Source organism: Mirounga angustirostris, unplaced genomic scaffold (genome assembly GCF_029215605.1).
Source record: "Mirounga angustirostris isolate CCGP_5_RB_7025 unplaced genomic scaffold, mMirAng1.0.hap1 SCAF_14, whole genome shotgun sequence".
Taxonomy (NCBI): Eukaryota; Metazoa; Chordata; class Mammalia; order Carnivora; family Phocidae; genus Mirounga; species Mirounga angustirostris.
In genome coordinates this window covers 25351113-25359889 of record NW_026991722.1, presented here as the reverse complement: position 1 = coordinate 25359889, position 8777 = coordinate 25351113, and the positions used below count along the sequence as shown (strand labels likewise).

Below are 8777 nucleotides of genomic sequence, written 5' to 3'. Positions count from 1 at the left end.
TCTGATCCATACATGTTCTACCTCAGATCAAAAGGTGGAGTCTAATTTTCCTGACCTTAAATCGGGAGGACAACTTTAGCAACCTGCTTGGCCAATAGAGTTAGGTGGGATTGATATTCTGGGACAGCCAAGGCCAGATTCTCAGAAGCCTCGGTCTCTTGGGACACTCACTTTTGGAACCCTCCCCCTCAGAAAGCAGCTGTCGTGGCCCAGAAGCCCAAGCCATAAGAAGCCATGTGGGCCGTCTACTCACCAGCCCCGCTGAGCTCAAAGCCAACTGGCCGCCGTGTGAGTCAGTCATCTTGAACCTCCAGCCCCGTGAAGCCTTCAGCCCCAGGCACCATCCGAATGCAAGCACAGGAGAAATCCCGAGTGAGAACCACCCAGCTGAACCAGTCGGCCAGGGGAGTCGGGAGACGCGAGAGGAAGTTGCTTCAGCCACCACGTCTGGGGAGAGGTTTGTTATGCTGCCATGGTTAAATAAGTAGACCTTGGTGCCCGAAGTGGGCTGCTGTGGTGTTCTTTTTTTCATCTAAAAGTTTAATCTCAAATTGGCATTGGCTTTGGGACAAGGGAAGAGGCAGAAGCCGGAAAGGCTCAGAGGAATCTGTGGGTGAAGGCTTGACAGACAGGGGGGCAGGGCACAGAGAAGGGGCTCTTCCACCGCTCGGGCAGGAGTGGGAAGTCGGCGACACTGGGACCTTCGGTGACATTACATAGAAAAGTACTTCATGCACTGCTGGGTTCGACTACGAAGGTTTGCTGAGTGCGGGTTGCAAGTGCCAGCTTTTGACAAGGTATCTGCGGAGAGAGAAAAGAGAAAAATGAACTAAAAAGAAACTTAAAAACAAAAATTTCTCTCTCTCTTTAAAGACTTTATTTTTTAGAGCAGTGTTAGGTTCACAGCAAAATGGAGTGGAAGGTACAGAGAGTTCCCATGGATCCCTGCCCCCAATATGCACAGCCTCCCCTGCGATAACACCCCCATCAGCGTGGGACCTTTGTCATAATAACGAACCTACATGGACACGTCATTAACACCCAAGTCCATCCCTTACAGGAGGGTTCACTCTAGGTACATGCTATGGGTTTTAACAAATGTATTGTGACATGTATCCACCCTTCTAGTATCCTACAGAATAGTTTCCCTGCCCTAAAATTCCTCTGTGCTCCGTGGATTCATCCCCTGCCCCCGACTCTGGGCAACCACCGGGATTTTTCCTGTTTTAATGCCTATAATTTTGCTTTTCCCAGCTGTCACAGAGTTGGCATCCTATAGTCTGTAGCCTTTCGGATTGGCTTCTCTTACACAGGAATGTGCATTTAAGATTTCTTCGTATCTTTCCATGGCTTGACAGCTCTCTTCTTTCCAGCACTGAATAACGTTCCATTGTGTGGATGTACCACAGATTACTTATCCAGTCACCTACTGAAGGACACCTTGGCTGCTTCCAAGTTTGGGCAGTTATGAATAAAGCTGCTATAAACACCATCGTACAGGTTTTGTGTAGACATAACTTTTCAACTCCTTTGGGTAAACAGAAAGAAGTAAGATGGCCGGATCGTATGGTTAAGAGTGGGTTTAGTTTTGTAAGAAACTGCCAGACTGTTTTCCATAGTGACTGTACCATTTTTCATCCTCACCAGCAATAAAGGAGAGTCTCCCTTGCTGCACATCCTTTGCCAGCATCTGGTGTTCTCAGTGTTCTGGATTTGGGCCGTTCTAATAGGTGTGTAGCGGGAACTCATTTTTTTCATTTGCGTTTCCCTGATGACATATGATGTGGAGCATCTTTTCATGTGCTTATTTACCATCTGTGTATCTTTTTTGGTGAGGTGTCTGTTAAGATCTTCGGCCCATTTTGCAATCAGGTTGTTTTTTTTATTGCGGTTTTAAGAGTTCTCTGTATAGTTTGGATCAGAGTCCTTGATCACATGTGTCTTTTGCAAATACTTTCTCCCAGTCTGTGGCTTATATGCTCATTCTCTTGACACTGTCTTTTGCAGAGCAGAAGTTTTTGATACCAAGGAAGTCCAGTTTATCAGTTCTTTTTGTAATGGATTGTATTTGGTGTTGTATCTAAAGAATCATTGCCAAATCCAAGGTCATCTAGGTTTTCTCCTGTGTTCTCTTCAAGAGATTGTATAGTTTTGCATTTTACATTCCAGTCTATGAATCCTTTTTAATTAATTTTTGTGACAGGTATAAGGTCTGTGTCTAAATTCATTTTTTTCACGTGTGAATTGACCATTTGTATGATTTCATTTCCTATCATTTCTTAGCCTATCAGTTATGCTTTTGTGTTTACTTTTTTTAGTAGTTGCCCTAGAGTTTGCAATATACATTTATAACTAATTCAAATCTACTTTCAAATTCAAAGTACGACTTACGATTAATTCAAATCTACCTTATAATAACAAAATAATTCTAATTCCTCCCTCTCATCCCTAGTATTATTGCTGTCATTCATTTCACTTACAAATAAGTATACAAAAGTGAGTGTGTGTATATATATATACACACGTGTACACTTATTTGTATATATTCACTTTTGTATATTTATATATACATATATAAACACACACACAAAGCATACATAATCACATACATTATGACTGTTATTATTTTGAGCAAACCGTTATGTGTTAGGTCAATTAAGAATAAGAAAAATTAAAGTTTTTTTTTTTAATTTTATGTATTTATTTGACAGAGAGAGAGAAAGAGGGAGCACGCATGCATGCCCACAAGCAGGAGGGGCAGCAGGCAAAAGAAGAGGGAGAAGCAGACTCCCCTTTGAGCAGGGAGTCTGATGCTGGGCTCCATCCCAGGACCGTGGGATCATAACCTGAGCCAAAGGCAGATGCTTAACCAACTGAGCCACCCAGGTGCCTGAAAAATTAGTTTTTATTTTACCTTCCCAATTCCTTCTTTGCTCTTCCTTTCTTTTGCAGATCCAAGTTTCTAACCTGTATCACTTTCCTTCTCTCTAAAGAACTTCTTTTAACATTTCTTGCAAGGAGGATCTATTGGCAACAAATCCCCTCAACTTTTGTTTGTATGAGAAAGTGTATTTATCCTTCACTTTTGAAAAAGAATTTTGCAAGGTACAGAATTCTAGATTGGCGGGTTTTTTTCTCTCACCACTTTAAATATTTCACTCCTTTCTCTTCTTATTTGCATTGTTTCTGAGAGGTCAGATGTAATTGTCATTAAGGTGTTTTTTTTTTCCTTTGACTTCTTTCAGGATTTTTTCTTTGACTTTCTGTAGTTTGACAGTGATATGCCTAGATGTGGTTTCATGGCATTTACTCCGCTTGGTGTTCCCTGAGTTTCCTGGATCTGTGGTTTGGTATCTGACATTAACTTGGGAAAATTCCCAGTCATTATTGTTTCAAATATTTCTTCTCTTCCTTTCTCTCTTTCTTCTCCTTGTGGTATTCCCATGATATTTATGCTTTTGCAATTGTCCCACAACCCTTGGATATCCTGTTCTTTTTTTTTGTCTTTGTACTCTTTGCTTTTCAGTTTTGGGAATTCTATTGACATATCCTCATGCTCAAAGATTCTCTCCTCAGTCATGTCCAGTCTATTAATAAGCTCATCAAGTATTTTTCATTTCTATTACAGTGGGGTTTTTTTTAATAAAGATTTTATTTATTTATTTGACAGAGAAAGACACAGCGAGAGAGGGAACACAAACGGGGAGTGGGAGAGGGAGAAGCAGACTCCCTGCTGAGTAGGGAGCCCGATGCGGGACTCGATCCCGGGACTCCAGGATCATGACCTGAGCCGAAGGCAGTCGCTTAACCAACTGAGCCACTCAGGTGCCCTACAGTGGGGTTTTTTTTAAGTTTATTTATTTCCTTAAGTAATCTCTATACCCAACGTGGGGCTTGAACTCACAACGCTGAGATCAAGAGTCACATGCTCTTCTGAGTGAACCAGCCAGGTGCCCCATCTATTACAGTGTTTTTGACCTCTGATGTTTCTTTTGGTTTTCTCAGGATTTCCATCTCTCTGCTTGCATTGTCCATCTGTTCTTGCATGCTACCTACTTCATCCATTAGCAACCTTAGCACATTCATCATAGCTGTTTTGCATTCCAACATCCCTGTCATATCTTGTTCTGATACTTGCTCTGTCTCTTCAAATTGTGTTTTTTGCTTTTTAGTATGCCTTGCAATTTTTTCTTAATAGCCAGACATGATGTACCGGATAAAAGGAACTGCTATAAATAGGCCTTTAGTAACATTGTGGTGAGGTGTGGTGGGGGTGGGGGGTAGGAAAGCATTCTCTAGTCCTATAATTAGGTTTCAGTCTTTTAGTGAGTCTGTGCCTCTGGACTATGAGCTTCACAAGCATCTCTCAGGTTTTTTTTCCTCCCCCTTTAGGTGAGACAGGGTGGCCAGAATAGGCCAGAGTTAGGTATCTCCCTTCCTCCAGGTCACTTAGGCTCTGATAACAACTGAGGAGCTTCATTTATACGTGGGCCTGATTTAGAAAAGAAATGGAGCTAATGCTGGAATGGGATAAAACTTTTGAATCATTAGAAGGAGGGAAAGTACCGACACATATGGCCAGGACTGAATTGTTGGAGCCTGAAGGCAAACTGTGGTAGTTAGTCTTGGATGATGGCCCCAGACAATTCTGCCCTCCCTTTACTATCATATTGTGCCTCCCAGGAAGAGGCAGAGTCTAGTCTGCTCCCCTTGAAAATGGGCTGTCTTTAGTGATCCTTGACAAGAGATTACAGCAGACCTGATATTCTGGGACTTCTGAGCAAAGTCAGAAGACTTTCAGCTTCCGCCCGGAATTCTTTTAATTCTTGCTCTTGGGATGCTTCCCCTGGGAAGCCTGCCACCACTATACTGTAAGAAGTCCAAGACAAACAAAGGGCACATGTGGACTCTACAGTCAACAGCCTCATGTGAGCTCCCAGCCCACAGCATCTACTGCCAGCCATGCAAGTGAGCCATCTTGGATGGTAGCTCATTCAAGCCTTCAGATGACTCCAGGCCCAGCTGCCATTTGACTGCAAATTCCTAAGAGACTTTAAATGAGAATGACCCAGCTAAGCATAGTCAACTCACAAGATCATGAGGTGATAACAATAAACATTTGTTTTAAGTCACTAAGTTTTAGGCTAGCTTGTTACACCAAGCTTGTTACTTCTACTGTATGAGTCCAGAGACCCAGAAAAGAATGGGTGCTACCAGCTTTGGGATGATAAAGGAAAGCATCAAGTTACCCTGTGCTAAAGAGGATAGACAAGTACATATCATATAATAGATGCTTAGTAAACAGTTGTTAAATGAACAAGCAAATAAATAAATGAAAGTAGACATGGCAAGAACAGATTTCTCCTCCTTCCAAGGTTAACAAAGGTCTGGCTCTCTTTAGCCACCAGGAAACAAAGCCATGTCCCCAGCCAGCCCTGGCCCTGATGGAGGGGTGTGCCTGAGGACCTTCCCTATCCTCCCACTCTAGAAAATGTAAGAGGCTTCCTCCTCAGGGTACCACCCAAAACAGTTTGCTAAGACAGTACTAGGACCATGTCCTTCCTTACATGCTAAGGCACTATTAGTAAAGGAATTATTTACATGGGGTTTCTGTTCTAATTTCTTTTTCCTCCCTCCCCTTGTCTCTCTCCTCCTTTAGGAAAACCATGCCCCAGCTGAATCAGAGATTACAAGGGGCTCCCATTCTGAGCCTGAAGATCTTCCCTCTCCTCCTCCTGAGTTTTCTCAGCCTCTTTCCCCAGGGAAGTAGGTTCCTTTCACTCCTCAGCAACTTAGCGTTCCTCAAAAGAACTGAGCAGCAGCCTGATAGAACGGGTATAGTACTGGAAAGAGATCCAGGACATGGCAGTTAATTTTGTTGTTGACTTGACTGGGCTCAGGGATGCCTAGAGAGCTGGTGAGACATTATTTCTGGGTGTGCCTGTGAGGGTGTTTCTGGAAGAGATTTGCATTTGAGTTGGTGAACTGAGTAAAAAGCAGATGGCCCTCCTCCATATGAGTGGGCATCATCCAATACACTGAGGGCCAGAATAGAACAAAAAGGCAGCGGAAGAGGGAATTTGTTCTCTGCCTGAGCGGAGGCATTCATCTCTTCCTGCCTGTGGACAGTGGTGCTTCCAGTTTTTGGCCTTTATACTCAGACTGAGTTATACCACTGACTTTCCTGGCTCTCTGGCTTACAGGAGATTGTAGGATTTCTTGGCCTCCATACTGCATGACCAGTTCCTTTAATAAATATTATCTATCTATCTATCATCTATCTATCTATCTATCTATCTATCTATCTATCTATCTATCATCTATCTATCTATCATCTATCTATGTACCTGTTGGTTCTGTTTCTCTGGAGAACTCTAATACACAGGAGTTCTAGTGTCCAGTCCTGGCTCTTTCATCTACAGAATTGCCTAAATATGTGATGAGTGCATCTATCTATCTATCTATCTATCTATCTATCTATCTATCTATCATCTATCTATCTATCTATGTACCTGTTGGTTCTGTTTCTCTGGAGAACTCTAATACACAGGAGTTCTAGTGTCCAGTCCTGGCTCTTTCATCTACAGAATTGCCTAAATATGTGATGAGTGCATCTATCTATCTATCTATCTATCTATCTATCTATCTATCTATCTATCTATCATCTATCTATCTATCTATGTACCTGTTGGTTCTGTTTCTCTGGAGAACTCTAATACACAGGAGTTCTAGTGTCCAGTCCTGGCTCTTTCATCTACAGAATTGCCTAAATATGTGATGAGTGCATCTATCTATCTATCTATCTATCTATCTATCTATCTATCTATCTATCTATCACCTGTTGGTTCTGTTTCTCTGGAGAACTCTAATACACAGGAGTTCTAGTGTCCAGTCCTGGCTCTTTCATCCAAAGAATTGCCTAAATATGTGATGAGTGCATAGTAAGATCCCCGTCACTAGAGATATTCAAGCACAATTCATAAAACAGCCTTGGGAGGCCTCCAGTTCAGTGAATAAGTGAATGACATAATAAACTTTATCCTGACGGCACTAAAGAGTCATGGAGGAATGCTAAAGTATTTTACACTTGCCATAAGGCTTGTTTTAGGCTTGGGCATGACACAAGCACACTTTCAATTCATAAAGATCACAGCGGCAGTAAGGCGGAGACTAGATGGGGGTGGGAGAGGGTAAGAGGTTGGGATGTCATTGGGAAAATATTGCGGTGGCCCAGGGACACATTAAGAAGGCCTGAAATGGGGTACTGCCCCTTGGCCTTGAGCACCTTCCTTCATTCATTCCACAAAAATTCATCAAACCCCTAACATACATAAGTCAGGCAGGACTTTAAGCATTGAGAATTATTACTGAGGGCAAGGGCGGTACAGACCACATTGTTTTGTTATTTAACTGTTCTTTTTTTTTTTAAAGATTTTATTTATTTGACAGAGAGAGACACAGCGAGAGAGGGAACACAAGCAGTGGGAGTGGAAGAGGGAGAAGCAGGCTTCTCACGGAGCAGGGAGCCCGATGCGGGGCTCGATCCCAGGACCCTGGGACCATGACCTGAGCCGAAGGCAGACGCTTAACAACTGAGCCACCCAGCGCCCCTGTTATTTAACTGTTCTAAATAACTTATTCCTTGGCCAAATTAGAGTGCTCCTTCACGTTTTGCTCAACAGGAACTGAATTGAATCGAAATAATCCAAGCATCATGATAAACCTCACTGCTCTCCAGGTAGACAGTTAAGCCTTGGATCGAAGAGATGGATGTGGGATGTCACTAAGGAAACAGAGAAAGTTCCCATATCCCAGTTCCTAAAGAACCCACAGGTGTTAGCACATTGTCAACTGAAGGAAACACGGTATGTCGGTCTGTATGCTTTCTTTAAAAAGTTCTTAGGCACATAACCAGTTTGCAGAGGCCCCAGTCAGCTCCATGCTCTGGCCCCACATTGTCAGAACACCACTCCCCACTTCCTGCTGAGGCTCCCATAAATACTTCGGTGGAGATTGAAACTAATCCTTAATGAAGAAAGTAGAGGAGGGAAGAAGTTTGGTTTAACATCAAAGGCAAGGAAAGGCGGAAAGAACATTCTTCATAGTGTTTCTAAAAATAGCTTAAGTCAATAAACTTCATTCAAAGTTGTTCAAATATGAAAAATTAAATAGAAATCTGGTGTTGTCATTATTCCAAGAGTTTACTAGAAAGCAAAACACATCACCTTGATTTGTGTGACAGCACAGACAGAAGACAATCTCTTCTTAAGTCTTGTGCAAAAAAAACCCATTTTGGACAACAGGGTCCACCTTTGGCTTGTGAGCAAGTTAGTTTGGGGCTTGGTATTTGCCTGCAAGAGAGGGATCAGGACAAAAATGACCAACAAAATAAAAATGGTGGTACATTTATCAACTGCTTCTGTTTTCACCTTCACTTCCCATCTGTATGCTCTGGCTCTTCATCTCCACTCCAGGAGAACATGGAAATTAGTCTTTGCTTTCCACTAACAGATTCTAGAATCTTAGACACTCGGCCTGCCTGGGTCTCAATTTCTTCATCTGTCATGTGGGAACAACTTCACAGTCTGAGTACTTCCTAAGAGGTTGTGAGCATCCGTGAGATTACCATCCATAGAATGATTTGAAAAGTTAAAGGTGCTTTGAAATCACAAGATGTTAACTCTCCACTCATCAGCCACTCCTCCCCAAAACTGAATCCCGCTCAAACACCCCACCTACTTCATTCATTCATTCATTCACTCATTCATTCACTCATG

The 8777-nt window shown here is 42.5% G+C and overlaps 1 long non-coding RNA gene across 1 annotated transcript; it reads left to right on the top strand.

The window, feature by feature from the left end:
• Positions 1–214: 214 nt before the first annotated feature.
• Positions 215–8463, top strand: LOC129046162 (uncharacterized). The gene is made up of 5 exons (XR_010407188.1): positions 215–457; positions 1648–1730; positions 2712–2886; positions 5660–5766; positions 7432–8463. It is a non-coding gene; the product is annotated as an uncharacterized LOC129046162 (long non-coding RNA).
• Positions 8464–8777: the final 314 nt, after the last annotated feature.